Source organism: Sus scrofa, chromosome 11 (genome assembly GCF_000003025.6).
Source record: "Sus scrofa isolate TJ Tabasco breed Duroc chromosome 11, Sscrofa11.1, whole genome shotgun sequence".
Classification (NCBI taxonomy): domain Eukaryota; kingdom Metazoa; phylum Chordata; class Mammalia; order Artiodactyla; family Suidae; genus Sus; species Sus scrofa.
The window spans coordinates 42,535,952-42,553,055 of record NC_010453.5 but is presented as its reverse complement, the minus strand read 5'-3'; positions in this window follow the sequence as shown (position 1 = coordinate 42,553,055).

Genomic DNA, 17,104 nt, shown 5'->3' with positions numbered 1-17,104 from the left:
ATATGTATATATATACATATACAATGGAATATTACTCAGCCACAAAAGAAGAACAAAATAATGCTATTCACATTAACTTGGGTGAAACTAGACATTCTCTTACTAAGTGAAGTAAGTCAGAAATAAAAAGACAAATACCATCTGATATCACTTACAAATAGAATCTAAAATATGGCAGAGATGAACCTATCTACAAAACAGAAACAGACTTGTAGACATGGAGAAGAGACTTGTGGTTGCCAAAGGGGAGGGGGAGGTAGAGGGATGGATTGGGAATTTGGACTTAGTAGGTGCAAATTTTTACATTAAGAATGGATAAGAAATGAGGTCCTACTATACAGCACAGGGAACTATATCCAATCACTTTTGATAGAACATGGTAGAAGATAATATGAGAGAAAGAATGTATGTGTGACATATATATATCACTGCATCATTTTGCTATATAGCAGAAATTGACAGAACATTATAAATCAACTATAATAAACATTTTAAAAAGTAAAATATCAATAAGTAATATTTAACACAATTAAAATTAATTTTCTTTGTCATATTAGTCTTATTTCAGGTGATTAATAGCAATCCATGGATATAATCTAACAATTGGACAGAATATTCCACTAGCTTAGAATACCATCCAGTATAGAGTTGGTGCTTAGTAAGCATTTTCTGAACAAATCATATTCATTTTGGTGTGCTATACACAGGGTGATAACAACCTGAGGAAATTAGCAACTGTTTTCAATAGAAAAATGTTGCCCATGTCTCGGTGGAGGATTAAATGATAAGAAACAAAATGCCATCAAAATATACCTAGGTTTTTTGTGCCACAATGTATTGCACCATTTCAATTGTAAAAATTACAAAATTGGAGTTCCTGTCATAGCACAGAGGAAATGAATCTGACTAGTATCCATGAGGATGTGGGTTTAATCCCTGGCCTCATTCAGTGGATGACAGATCCCGTGTTGCCATGAGCTGTGGTGTAGGTGGCAGACACGGCTTGGATCCTGCATTGCTCTGGCTGTGACATAGGCCGGCAGCTGTAGCTCTTCCACCCCTAGCCTGGGAACTTCCATATGCCCCAGGTGTGGCCCTAAAAAGCGAAAAAAAAAAAAATCCAAATTTTTTTCCTAAACATTCATAGGAATAAGTAATTCGGGGTATTAGAAAGAAATATGTTACTTTTACTTCCTGTTAGAAAACACACACACACACACACACACACACACACACACGTACACTTTCATGTTTTAAGAAGGCATAAAAATGATTAGAGTGAGAGGTAAAGCATACAGATATGGCTAGAAAGAAATTGTAAAAAATTTTCTTGCTGGTTATAAATATTTAGTTTGGTTTAGTGCATTTCCCGTATGATATTGAGTATCACTTTATGAAAGTTGGAGTAAAACAGTTTTTCTTGTATTAAAAGTGCCTACATTCTTAGCTATGTCAAAGCAAACTTATTTAAAATATTTTCCCCAAATTTACATTATTTAGAGTTCTGTATATATTCTTTCTCAATTTTTTGTTCCAATTTATTTAAACTAAAAAAAAAAAATACAAAACAAAACAGTTCAGTCATTTCTCCCATCTTTAGCTCCTGCTTCTTACAGCTACCAATCTACTTTGTCAATGAGTTGATTTTTGTTTGTTTGTTTGTTTCCAGATTCCATGCAAGAGAATGATTATACTGTATTTATCTTTCTCTGTCTTTGAGGTCCATCCATCTTGCCACAAATGGCAATTTTATTCTTTTTTATTTGTAAATAATCTTCTTGTATTTATATGCCCCACTTTTCTTTATCCATCCATCAATGGACACTTAGATTGTTTCCGTATCTCGGGTATTTTAAATAGTGCTACAATAAAGATGGGAGAGTTTTCTTTTTGAATTAGTGTTTTTTTTTGTTTTTTTTCCCCCTTGGATAAATATCCTGAAGTGGAGTTGTTAGATTATACAATAGCTCGCTCTTTAATTTTTTGAGAAAACACCACGCTGTTTCCACAGTGGATTCACAAATTTACATTCCTATAGCACCCACGGGGTCTCTTTTTTACACACCCTTGGCCAACACTTGTTGTTTCTTGATTTTTAATAATCACCATTCTAACATATTGCATTATGATTTCAATTTGTTTTCCCTGATGATTAATGATGTTGAGCATTTTTTCATGTACTTTTTGGCCAACTGTATATCTCATTTGGAAAAATGTCCATTTATATATTCTGCCCAACTTCTTTTTCTGGCTGCCCCTTGGCATATAGAAGTTCCTGGGACAGGGGTTTCCAGGCCAAGGATTGAACCCATTTCACCATGGAGACAGTGTCAGGTCCTTAACCTGCTGAAGCACGGTGGGTAATCCATTTGCCATTTTAAAATTTGAATTGTTTGGGTTTTTTTGTTATTGAGTTGACTGAGTTCTTTGTGTATTTTGAATATTAACCCTTTACCATATATATGATTTATAATTAATTTCCCCATTTAGTAGGTTGCTTTTTCATTTTGTTATTGTTTGCTTTGCCATGCAGATGCTTATCAGTTTGATGCAGTTCTATTTGCTTAATTTTGCTTTTGCGGCTTTCCATTTTGAGGTCAGACTCAAAAAATCGTTACCAAAGCAATCTTGAGAAAAAAAAATAAATCTGGAGATATTATTCTCCCAAACGTCAGACTATACTACAAGCTATTAGTAGTCAAATCAGCAGAATATTAGCACAAAAACATACACATAGATCAATAGAACAGAACAGAGATCCCAGAGATAAACCTACTCACCAATGGTCAACCAATCTATGACAGTAGAAGCAAGAATATATAATGGAGAAAAGATAGTCTCTGCAATAAGTGATGCTAGGAAAACTGGATAACTACATGTAAAATGAGATTAGAACATTTCCTCATCTCATATAAAAAAACTTAAAATTGATGATAATACTAAATATAAGATCTGAAACCATAAAACTCCTAGAAGAAAACAAGTCAAAGCACTCTTTCACAGAAATATTTTTGGTATATTTATATAATAGTAGCAATTATATAAATAGTAGTAGTACTATTATATAAATAGTAGCAATATTTTTTCAGATCTATCCCCTAAAGCAAAAGAAATAGAAGCAAAAATGAACAAAGAGGATCCAGTTAAATTTTCAAATGTTTGCACAGCAAAATAAATCACAAAAAAACAAAGACAACCTATGGAATGGAGAAAACATTGGCAAATGATAGGATTAACAACAGGTTAATATCCAAAAATATATAAACAGCTAATACAATTCAATATTTTAAAAACTCAAAAGATGGGTAGAAGACTTGAATAGATAGTTTTCCAAAGAAGACATGGAGATGCCTAACAGGCACATAAAAATTCTCAACATTGCTAACTATTTACATTATTAGAGAAATTCAAATAAAAAATGAGATATCATCTCACACCTGTCAGAATGGCTATCATCAAAAACTCTACAAATAACAAATGTTGGAGATGTGTGAAAATGGAACCCTTGTACATTGTTGGTCTGTATATAAATTGGTGCAGACAGTATGAAAAACAGTATGGAAGTTAATCAAAAAAGCAAAAACAGAACTACCGTACAATCCAGGAATTCCACTTCTGTTTACATATACAGAAAACAATGATAACACTAATGTGCAAAGATGCATGCACCATAGCATTCATAGCAACATTTTTCACAATAGCCAAGACATGGAAGCACCCGTAGTGCTTTTGAGTCATTTTTCACTCATGGTGTAAGATAGTGGTCCAATTTCATTCTTTGAATGTGGCTATCTGATATTCCCACCACCACTTATTGAGACTGCTTTTCCCCATTGTGTACTCTTGGCTCCTTTGTTATATATTAATTGGCCATATACATGTAAAATTGTATCTGGGCTCTCTGCTTTGCTCATTAATCTATTTTTTGTGCTAATCTTATACCATTATAATTACTGTAGCTTTGCAACATAGTTTGAAATTAGGATGTTTGTTGTCTCCAGCTTTATCTACTCGGGATTGCTTTGGCTATTCAGTCTTTTGTGGGCGCATAAGAATTATTGGATTATTTATTTTATTTCTGTGATAAGTGTATTTGGAATTTTGATATGGGTTACATCGAATTGCTGTATTGCTTTCGATAATACGAACATTTTTAACACTATTAATTCTTCCCCAGTTCATGAGCATGGATTATCTTTCCATTTATCTGTGTCTCCTTCAATTTTCTTCATTAATGTTTTGTAGTTTTCAATATGTAGTGCTTTCACCTTCTTAGTTAAATTTATCCCTATGCATTTTCTTTTTGATGCAATTGTAAATGGGATTGTTTTCTTAAATTCTTTTTTTATAGTTTATTATTAGTATAAAAATGCAACAGAATTTTCTGTGTTGATTTTTTTGTTCATTTTGCTTTGTTTTATTTTTTTGTTTGTTTTGGCCACACCTACAGCATACAAAAATTCCTGGGCCAGTGATCAACCCCACACTACAGCAGGACTCAATCCACAGCAGTGTCATAATTGAACCCTTAAATTTCTGAGCTACCAGGGAACTCTTCTGTATTGATTTTGTACCCTGCAAATTTACTGAATTTATTTCTTAATATCACCATTGATAGTGATATGAGCTGTGGGCTTGTTATATACAGCTCTTATTTAGGTCTAGAAACATTCCTTCTATACCCACTTTGTTGAGAGTTTTCATAATAAATGGATGTTGAATTTTGTTTTTCTGCATCTGTTAAGATTATCACATGTTATTTATTCTTAAATTTCTTAATGTGTTATATTACACTGATTGATTTACAGATATTATGTGATCCTGAATCCTTGGAATAAATCCCAGTACATCATGGTGTATGATCTTTCATATTATTGAATTTGGTTTACTAATTCTTTTTTTTTTTTTTTTTTTTTTGCCATTTCTTGGGCCACTCCCACGGCATATGGAGTTCCCAGGCTAGGGGTCGAATTGGAGCTGTAGCGGCGTCTGCAACCTACACCACAGCTCATGGCAACACCGGATCCTTAACCCACTGAGCAAGGCCAGGGATCAAACCTGAAACCTCATGGTTCCTAGTCAGATCTGTTAACAACTGAGCTACAACGGGAACGCCTGAATAATATTTTTTTGAAGATTTTTGCATCTATGTTCATCAGGAGTACTAGCTTATAATTTTCTATTTTTGTGGCATCATTTTCTGGTTTTGGTATCAGAGTAATACGTGGTAAAATGTGTTTGGGACTGTTTCCCTTTCTATTTTTTGGAAGAGTTTGACAAGGATTAATATTAATTCTTCTTTGAATGTTTAGTAGTATTCACTGTGAAGAGTTTTATTCAGGACTTTTTTGTTTTTGGGGAGGTTTTTATTAACAGTTCAATCTCCTTGTTAGTAACCATTTGTACATATCTTCTATTTACTCATGACTCAGTCTTCAGTAGGTTTATGTTTCATAAATTTATTCATTTATTCTAGGTTTTCCAATTTGTTGTTATATCATTGTTCATGCTAGTCTCTTATGAACTTTTTTGTTTTTGTAGTATCAGTTGTAATATCTCCTCTGATTTTATTTATTAGAATCCTCTTTCTTTTTTCTTGATGAGTCTAAAAGCTTATCAATTTTGTTTACCTTTTCAAAGACTCAGTTCCTAGTTTTATTGATAATATCCACTCTCTTTTTTAGTATCTGTTTCATTTATTTCTCATCTAATATTTTCTACTTCCTTCTCCTATCAATTTTGTCTTCATTTGTTCTTCTTTTTCTGATTCCTTGAAGTGTAAATTTAACTTATTTAATTGAGACTTTTCTGTTTCTTGAGGTAGGCATTTATCACTATGCACTTCTCTCCTAGAACTTAATTTGCTACATTCCATAAATATGTTGCATTTTCATTTTCATTTCTCTCAAGGTATTTTGAAATTTCTCCTTTGATTTCTTCTTTGATCCACTGGTTATTTAGCAGCATGATGTTTAATCTCTATATATTTGTGAAATTTCCAGTTTTCTTCTGTAGTTAATTTCTAGTTTTATACTATTATTGTTCAAAAGATGCTTGATATAATTTCAGTTTCATCAATGTATATATTTATTTATTCAAATCCTATATTTTCTGTCAGATCATAATTTCTTCCAGATAAGGTGCAGACAGTTTTTCTAACTTAGCAAAAAACATTGTATGCACTGTATTTTCACACAGCATATGTGTATTTTACAAGTTTGAATACACAATTATTTGTATCCTAGTATATTATTAAGTATTTTCTTTCTTTTTGCTATTAGCAGATTTTTGATAATTTGTCATAGATATAAGGAAAGAAGTGCAATAAACACAGTAGGAAAAAGAGTTAATGATCTGATGCCCTTATACCTCCCTCTTGTTAATATTTTTCTTTACAGAAATAAGTCAGGAATTATTCCTGCTGTGGCAAGGAAATGCTTAATTTATGAATTAACTACTCTGAGATCTAGGAGAATAAAATCAATGCAACATAAATCAAATGATAATAAACTTAAAATTGCTTAGAATATTACCTAGCATTTACTGGGTGCTGAATACCTATTATATTTATTTATTTGTTTCCTTCCCTACTACCTAAAATTGGTAAGTATATCTAACTTTATTAGATAATGGGCATATAATTTATTTGTAATTTTTTAAGAATATGAAATTAAGATGCTTGATTCTAATAATACTAGGAATCAATCTAGTATATTTTAGATATAGACAATTAAATCTAACCTTTGAAACAAAATGTGAAAATAATCCCTATGTTTTAAAGTTAGAAAAAGTTTTGCTTTCCTCTATAAAAATGTGCCTGTGAGACTTTCAATCTTAATGACATTGTATTTCAAGGCACATACACTATTGTTCTGTCGAAGATTAAATCTGTCTGGGATATTTAAATTAATACTCCTGCTACCACTAGTTTGACTTGGTATAGTTTTACTCCCTATTTAAAAATGTTGGCATGGACTTTTAAACAAAAGCCGTATCTTCTCTTTCCTATAGCACAGTATGCTTCATACTGGATCTTTATTATTTTTAACACAAAACACTGGAGAATTATAAGAAAAAAATATACAAGATGTATTGTATGAAAAGTTTAGGTAATTTAAGAACTTGAACGTTTGACTTGCATGTATCATGAAGTTCTATTTTATTAAGTAATAGTCTGATATGGCTTTCTCACTGGGAAAGTTTATTTTGTCCTATGCAAGCTGATAAAATGAGATTTGAGTTAGTATATAGTGGTCCACCCACTCCAGCAATATAGATATCTTTGTCTATTAAGAGTTCTCTTATCCAAATAATGAAATATTTTGCCCTTGTAATCTTATGAAAATAGTGAAAAAGTAGCAGATGATACATTCTTGGTAAGGTATTTTAGGATAAATTCCATGTTTATTGACTATTACCAGTTTCAATTTTGTGTTCAACCATAATGAAAAAGATAAACATGAAATTGAGAGCAGTGTTGAAAAATGAAGATGTGTTGCTTATCATATTTTGGCAATTTCTTTTTTTGTATTTTTGTCTTTTTAGGAGCACACCCACAGCATATGGAGGTTCCCAGGCTAGGGGTCTAATCAGAGCTGTACTGCCGGCCTCCAGCCACAGCAACGCCAGATCTGAGCCGAGTCTGTGACTTACACCACAGCTCATGGCAACGCCGGATCCTTGACCCGCTGAACGAGGCCAGGGATTGAACCCACAACCTCATGGTTGCTAGTCGGATTTATTTCCACTATGCCACGATGGGAACTCCTGATTGTGGCAATGTTTTAAATCAGCCTTTTTTTCTGAATGACATTAATAACAACTTGTTAGAAGGCAATGAAGACCTGCATGCCAAGATCTCAGAGGAAAAAAAAAACCCATAAACATGGGCTTGATATTTAACACTGCTTTTCCATTGAGTCATTTGTCAATTTTAAAGCTGCGAAGAAGCTGAGAAGAGCATTCCACAGTATCACAGCATCAGAGATACAAAAGTTGTAGCACAGGATCTATCAGTCCAAAGGTACTTGGAAATATATCCCAGGTATTCAGATGGCAGTTTGACGTTGTCACAAATAGTGAAAGGCACAAAATAATGACTCTCTGATCAGGGTGGAATTAAGATAAAAATGCTGAAAATTAATCTCTTCCCTTAAAATTGCATCAAACAAATAACCACAATGGAAATTAGAAAATATTTTACATACAGTGATAGTCAAATATGATATACAAAAATTCATGGCATGCTGATTAAGCAGTGCTTTTAGGAAAATTTATAGCCTTATAGACATCAGAAATAAGAAAGGTTGAAAATGCAGTAATCGGGGAGTTCCCGTCATGGCGCAGTGGTTAACAAATCCGACTAGGAACCATGAGGTTGCGGGTTCGGTCCCTGCCCTTGCTCAGTGTGTTAATGATCCGGCGTTGCCATGAGCTGTGGTGTAGGTTGCAGACGAGGATCGGATCCTGCGTTGCTGTGGCTCTGGCGTAGGCCAGTGGCTACAGCTCCGATTGGACCCCTAGCCTGGGAACCTCTATATGCCACAGGAGCAGCCCAAAGAAATAGCAAAAAGACAAAAAAAAAAAAAAAAAAAAAAAAAAAAAAGAAAATGCAATAATCTAAGTACACATCTCGGTTTATCACAAAAACAAAGAGTTAAATCTAAAGAAATAAAATAAAAACAATAATAATGATTATAGCAGCCAAAATTAAATAATAGATTGTGAACATAAAATAGAATCCAGAAAACTAAAGTGGGATTTTAGAAAGAAACTAATAAACTTGATAAAAATCCTTAAAAAAGATTATCAAGGGAAAAAAAAGAGTAAAATTAATCAACTCAGGAATGAAAAATGGAACATTACTAAGAACTTTAACCATTAAAAATAAAATAACAGACTAGTATAAAAATCAATAACAGACATAATAACTTTATGAAATTTATAAATTTTTTAAAATGCACATTCTAAAATACATAGAACTTTTTAAATATTGGCCATATACTTATTAAAAATTGAACCCCTTTTATATGTAAGTCAAGTCATTATGTTGTACACTTTAGATTTTTACAATGCTGTATTATACTTCAATAAACTTGGAAGAGAAAAATTAAACCATGATTAAAACTTTTCACAAATAAAAAGCACTATTTAGATGTCTTGAATGTTGAATTATTCTAATAATTTTAAGAAAGAAATAGCACTTTCTCTGCACTTATTTTTATGAGAATAAAGAAAGATATTTACTAAATTGCTTTATGAACATTGCATAACTGAATATAAAAACTGGACAAGATATTATTTTAAAAAAAGGATAGTTCCAGCTAGTCATTCTCATGAACATGGATATAAATATTTAAACAAAATATTAGTAAACCAAATCCAACATTAAGTAATGTAATGCCTCACAATCAACTTGTATTTATTCATGGAATGTGGGTTTGGATTAATATATGAAAATCAGTGTAGTTCACTACTTCAACAAAATTTGGAGAAAAAAGCATACACTTTTTAAATTCAAAAATAAACTAAAAATATAAAACAAATTTTAGTTTGAAAAAATGATTTTTAATAAAGGACATCTACTTAATACCTAGAGTAAACATCAAACTTAACTGTGAAATATTGAAAAATATGCTCCTCAGCCCAAGAATTACCAATGTTGGTTAGGATATTTGCTATTTAACATTGGGGCAGAGATTGTAATGAGGGTGATGACGAAAAAAATTCAAATATACAAGTTTACCAGTTATTAAGCTTTTGTCCCTCAGCCCTAATTTTCTATCTATATTTTGTTTTATGATTCTATATTTGAGAGTTGGAAATCTAATTTCTCATGTCACATACTCTAGAACAAGAAATTAGAATATCCTTATTGGACATTGTTTGAGGATAAACAGAGATAATACATTAAATTTTACAAATTAGTATTAAAATCAAGTATTATTAATAATGAACATAACCAAAAAAGCCTTCTAAAGCCCAGTTATTATAACTAGCAGCTTAAATACAACTTCCATATGCAACTTTCTGAGAAAATATATATATTTGAAATGTAATGGTCTACCTATATTTATAATCATGCTGTTATTGAAATATTCCTGTGTCATAGAATGAAATATAACTTATGAAACTGCTTTCTATAAGCTCTCCTACTCTACCTGGCTGCCTACATTTCTATCCAGATGAGAATAAAACAAGCTCAGAATAATAGCAGTGTTAGCACATATTATTTTTAAATAATTAAACAAAAATAATCTCTTGTGATCACCACATTCCTTTCTATCTATTGGTCTGTCTACTCTAATTTGCTCCTCATCTTCATACACACCAAAAAAAAATCTTAAAGAGTTGTCTACCAACATAAACCACAGTAATATCTTCTCAGATCCACATCCTTGAGTAATGACAACAAAAAAAATAAACAAATGGGGATTTAATTAAACTTAAAAGTTTCTGCACAGCAAAGGAAACCCTAAACAAAACAAAAAGACAACCCACTGAAAGGGAGAAAATATTTTCAAATGAAGAGACTGACAAGAGATTAATCTCCAAAATTTATAAACATCTTCTGCAACTCAATACCAAAAAACAAACAACCCTATCAAAAAATGGGCAGATGATCTAAATAGACAATTCACCAATGAAGACATATAGATGGCCAAAAAACACATGAAAAAATATTCAACATCGCTAATTATTAGAGAAATGCAAACCAAAACCACTATGAGGTACCACTTTACACCAGCCAGAATGGCCATCATTGAAAAGTCTATAAACAATATATGCTGGATAGGGTGTAGAGAAAAGGGAACACTATTACACTGTTGGTGGGGATGTAAATTGGTGCAACCACTGTGGAAAACAGTACAGATATTCCTCAGAAATGAATGAAAAGGATTTGATCCAGCAATTCCACTTCTGGGAATCTATCCAGGGAAAAACCATGATTTGAAAAGATACCTGTGTTCCAATGTTAAATGCAGCACTATTTGCAATAGCCACAGCATGGAAACAACCTAAATGTCCATTGACAGAGGAGTGGATAAAGAAGATGTGGTACATATACACAATGGAATATTACTCAGCCATTAAAAGGAAAGAAATAATGGCAGTTGCAACAATGTGGATGGACCTAGAAATTATCATGCTAAGTAAAGTCAGTTAGACAGTGAGACACCAATATCATATGCTGTCACTTACATGTGGAATCTTAAAAAATGGACACAATGAACTTCTTTGAAGAACAGACTCATAGACTTTGAAAAACGTATGGTTTCCAAATGAGACAGGTTGGCAGGGGGTGGGGTGGCAGGATGTGCTGTGTGTTTGGGATGGAAATGCTATAAGATTGGATTTTGGTGATCATTGTACAACTATAAATGTAATAAAATTCACTGAGTGAAAAAAATGAGCTGATAAATACAAAAAAAAAGAGTTGTCTATATTCAGTGATTTTTGGCATATGCATATTGAAGTATATGGGATGATTGGCTAACAGGGAGCTGCTGTATAGTACAGGGAACTCTACTCAATATTCTGTGATAATCTACATGGGAAAATAATCTCATAAAGAATGAATGTGTTTATATGTATCGCTGAATTACTTTGTTGAACAGCAGAAATTATCACAACATTGTAAATCAACTATACTTCAATAAAACTTTAAAAAATGAAAAAAGAAAAGAAAAGAAACAACCATAGCTTGCAAGACAACCTGGTGCTGGTAGGACAGTCCCTCTCAGAAAGCTAACAGCCCTACCCCTCCTGTTTGATGTCTCCTTCAAATTTCTCAGGAAGGACACACACATCGTCTATTGTGTCTGTCCATCTACGTTCATGTGCATTCAAACAATAAACAAGTATTTCTGACCACTTGCTGTATTCCAAGAACTGGGTAACCTTAGTGAATAAAACATCATGTGTTCTGTCCTCAGACGTCCTGTGTACACCCTACTGAGGTAGAATAACAAAAAAGAAAAATAGAGAAATAAATAAATAGATATATAAAAACAACTTGTGATACAATGATTAATGACACAATGATTAAATTGTATAGTTATAATGACAGAGAATAGTACAGAACATATTTAGGATTATCAAAGATTTTTTTTTTTAGTTTGTTTTTTAAAGAGGGGCTAGTGAGAGTGACCTGAAAGATCCAGATATAGTTTATTTATTGGTAGTGGAGGACAGAGAGCCTGTCATGGAAAGTAATGGCCTATGCAAATGTTCTTAAAGACATCTGGAATGCAGTGGACCAGGGGGAGAGTGGTGAAATGGGGAAGATTAACAGCAGCTGGATGCTGCAAACATAGGTCATCCTTCTACTATTACATCTTCAAATCCATCTTTTTGCTGAAGGTCATCAAATCCATACTGAATCAGTCCAGATTTTAAGAAAGAACTGATATGAGAATAATATTGAGGGCTTATATATATTATTAAAGCCATGAGATTGGAAGACATCACCAAATAATGAAAGAGTGAGTGTAAAAAGAGACAAGTCTTGGGGTTCTCTAATATGTATTGAGCTGGAAGGTGGGAGGAGGAGCTGCCAAAAGACACTGAAAAGAAGTAAACAGATGGGCAAGAGGCAAACCAGTAGAGCGTAGCGTCCCAGAAGCTAAAGATAAAAATGTGACAAATATGTAAAATGCTGATGGGAATTTAGTTAAGAAAATTGTTCATTATTTTTAAAGATAAAATGAAGATCATTTGAGCAAAAGGAGAAAAAGTAGGGAGTGTATATACATACATACCCGTACACCTATCCATACTTATGTATATGCACATGCGTGCATATATATCCATCCATATATATGTGCATATATATACACACACATATATACAAAGTAGGGATATGTAAAATAAGTAGTTTTATTGTCAAGGGTAACAGAGAAATGTGCCCGTAGATATAGATGTTAATAGCTCAAGGAAACAATGCTTTTGAAGAGGGAAGTATCATGTTTATATCCTCTGATGATGTTGCATTAGAGAAAGATTGATGATCTTCAGTCAGAAGGGAGTATTACTTGAAAGATATTCTAAATGATGAGAACAAGTACACAAGTAGAGAGATAGGAACATGAATAGTTCATTTAACACATCATACAAGATTTTTTGCTTTTTTTTTTTTTTTTTTTTTTTTGGCTGCCCTGCACCATATGGAGTGCCTAGGCCAAGGATGGGATCCAAGCCACAGCTGTCACCTAAGCTTCAGCTGTGGTGATGCAAGATCCCTTAATCTACTGTGCTATGCCGGGGATTGAAACTGTATCCTGGTTGCAGTGATACCACTGATTCCATTGCACCACACCAAGAACTCTACAAGGCATTTTTAAAATGGCAAAAACTTTAGCCATTTAAAAGAAAGAAATAATGCAATTTGCAACAACATGGATGCAACTAGAGATACTCATACTAAGTGAAGTAAGTCAGAAAAGAAAGACAAACACCATATGATATCACTTATATGTGGAATCTATAATATGGCACATATAAACCTATCAACAAAACAGAAATAGACTCATGGGCATAGAGAAGACTTGTGGTTGCCTGGGAGTTTGGGGTTAGTAGACACAAACTATTACATTTAGAATGGTAGACAGCAATGAGGTCTTAGTGTATATAGTCCAGGGAACTATATCCAGTCCCTTGTGATAGGCCATGATGGAAGATAAGGAATATAAGTATATATATATATATATGTGTATGTGTGTGTGTGTGCCCATGAATGGGTCAATTTGCTGTACAGCAGAAATGGCACAACATTCTAAATCAACCATGCTTTAATTAAAAATAAAAAAATAAAATGGCGAAATTTAAAAACATGTCAGCTACTATTCCTATATTATATTTATTTAAGGACCAAGATTGGATAGGGCAAAACTCCCTATTTTGAAAAAGAGAGACAGAAAATAAGAGACCATACAGTGCTAACCAACATCAGTAGGACTAAGATACAGTCTTCTGATCCCCATATATATCCAGGTACATATATAGCAGAATTTTTCTTAAAATACATATTTATAAATAATTTGAGCTGTTATAGTCACAAGACCTATAAATTATACTGTCATAATACCACCAAAGACATTCATGACAAAGGCAGTTTCAAATGGCTTGCTGTTCCTGCTGAATTTGCTTCTCTAGTTATGCTAGGCTTGCTGGTGTAACAAAAGAGTACAACATGGTTGAAGTGTAGTATTTTTCCTTAGACTTAGATAAAAACACTTATTTCTAGTTACTGTGAACCAAATAGAAAATTGTAACACATCCCCAAAGTCCTTATGTATGGAAATGTCAGTCTAGTATTTTGAAACTGGGACATGCTGTGAACTTCTATTTTTTCCAATATCTTTATATTAGCTTCACTTGAAAACCTAACCATATTTCTAGACTATTTAGCTGCTTTTTACTTTTTATTTTGTCTAAATGAAAAAAACATTATGATCAACAACAGCTTTTCCTGTAAGTAATTACCAGCAGCCGTTTTGAATTTAATTAGAATTTTTTTTTGGGGGGGGGCCTTCACCTGCAGCACATGGAATTTCCTGGCCTAGGGGCTGAATCAAAGATGCAGCTGCCTGGCCTATGCCACAGCAACAGCAATGCCAGATCTGAGACATATCTGCGAATTTCTCTGTAGCTCATGGCAATGCAGAATACTTAACCCACTGAGTAGGGCCAGGGATTGAACCTGCCTCCTCATGGATACCAGTCAGGTTTGTTTCTGCTGACCCACAAGGGGACTCCTATAAGTATGCATGTAAAGGATGATTCTTTCCCCTTTAAATTTAAAAATAAAATTTATTTTCATATTATGTGTTCCAAACTGGGGAGATCCAGAGAAATAAAATAAATAGTTGCTGATTTTAATGATTTAACTGCCTAATTAAGAAGATTAAATACTTTATATAAAATTATAAAAACTCATAGGTAGTTTATAATTAGATTCTAACAGAGATAAATCTATATCAGAGGTTTAAGAGCAATGGGGATTTAGACATGAGAGATCCAGAGTAAGCACAGAAGTGCTAGCTGGGAGCATGGGACTTCTACTGTATAACCAGATTCGTACAAGATTAAACATTAAATCAGATTGAATTTGTTGTATATAGATAAGATGAAACCATAAGAAAAACCAAATATATATTTGAATTTCCCACTTGTTCCTGAACTGCTTTGTCAAGTTACTATTACAGCCAATATGTGAAGAAAATCCATTTTATGAAGATTATAAATATTAAAAAATCATTTTTGAAAATGGATAATGACATTGAGCAAATTAGAGACTATAGATTTACTAATTCTTAACTGTTTAGACTATGAATTTTTGAAATTAAGGCCCAAGTTTATTTTCATATTGTCTTATTTAAATGTGCAGAAGACACTTTCTAATATTTATTCAGAAATATGTCATTAATGTAACTTTTCTAAGAGGTTTTTAAAATGTTCTAGGTGCATGGTCATTGCATCAAGAATTTAAAAATCTAAATTTTGAGGTAGATAATTTGAGTGACAATTGCTTAATCACTCAGCCTCTCCATATTTTCTTTCTTATAAAATGACCTTAATGTCACATACATCTGAGGTGGTAAATCTGTTGTGAAAATCCTAGAGAGGACATTTGTAAATCTTGTTTGTGGCACAGGTAATATTCATAAAGCTTGTGTAAGTGATCCCTCTTTCTTCTTCTCACTGCAGTTTTTTCCTTCTTAGTTCTAATAATTAACCTATATTTGGCATTTAATGTGTGTCAGGCTGTTTGAGAGCTTCAAGTGTGTTATTTTTAGAAATACCATTAGTCATCTGTTATTATCCTCATTTTTCCTACTATTATTTGTATTTTATAGACAAAGGAACTGGTGCAAGAAACTTTTAGGTAATTTTCCCAGATTACACAGGAAGTATTTGCCAAGGGCAACATTTGACTCAGCCTTTTTGACTCTAAAACTTTAACACAGAATCAGGAGTTCCCACTGTGGTGCAGTGGGCCACGGCTGCAATTCATGTTTCAGCTGTGGCTCAGATTCAATACCTGGCCCAGGAATTTCCATATGCTACAAGTGTGCCTATTAAAAAAAAAAAAAGAGAGAAAGAAGGAAAAAGAAAGAAAGAAAGAAAGGGAAAACAACAATAATATAAATCCCTTAAACACAGAATCATTATGCTGTAGGCCTTCCAGGATTCTGTAGCTCTAGTATCTATAATTTTTAATTAAATTGAATTAAATATAAACTCATATTTGCAATGGAATATGATAACCTTTAGGATAAAGCTCATCAAATTATTTGTTGAGTAATATTAATTATTTTATATAATATTTTTCAAATTATAAAAGAAATACACTGTTGTTTCAATACTTGACATCCTAATAACAAAATAAATAATGATAGAGCTAACCAGTCATTTCTGGTCTATCTTATCCAACCCGGAGGTAACTCATGTTTTGGCCCAAGTGTATCCTTGCTAATGCAAATATATAGAATACTGATCAATTGAGTATTTGCCATTTTTTTCTTGTTTTATTGAAATAAAACCATTATATATACAATAATGTTGTTTTTTGTTTTGGCTTTTTTATGTTTTTTTTTTTTTCTTTTCTTTTTTAGGACTACACCTATGGCACATGGAAGTTCCCAGGAAAGAGGTTAAATTGGAGCTGCATCTTCTGGCCTACACCACAGCCACAGCAACACAGAATCGGAGCTGTGTCTGCAAACTACACCACAGCTTGTGGCAACGCCAGATCCTTAACCCACAGAGCAAGGCCAGGGATCAGAGGGTATCCTCATGGATACTAGTTGGGTTCTTAATCAACTGAGCCACAATGGCTTTCTTTGTTTACTTAATATCAATACATTAAGAGGCAATAGATTTAGACTCAAATTATTTTTCTCAAAGTCCTTCATTTAGACAGTTAAATAAATATTAACCATAATTTATATTATTTTACATATTTATTGATTTATACACACATGTAAATTATAAATGGAAAGTATCACATCATGTTTTCTTTCCAAAGGCACTTTTCCCTTTGTCATCGCCATTCATTCAAACTACTTTGAGGGTATTACAACCCACAACCTATATTACCATT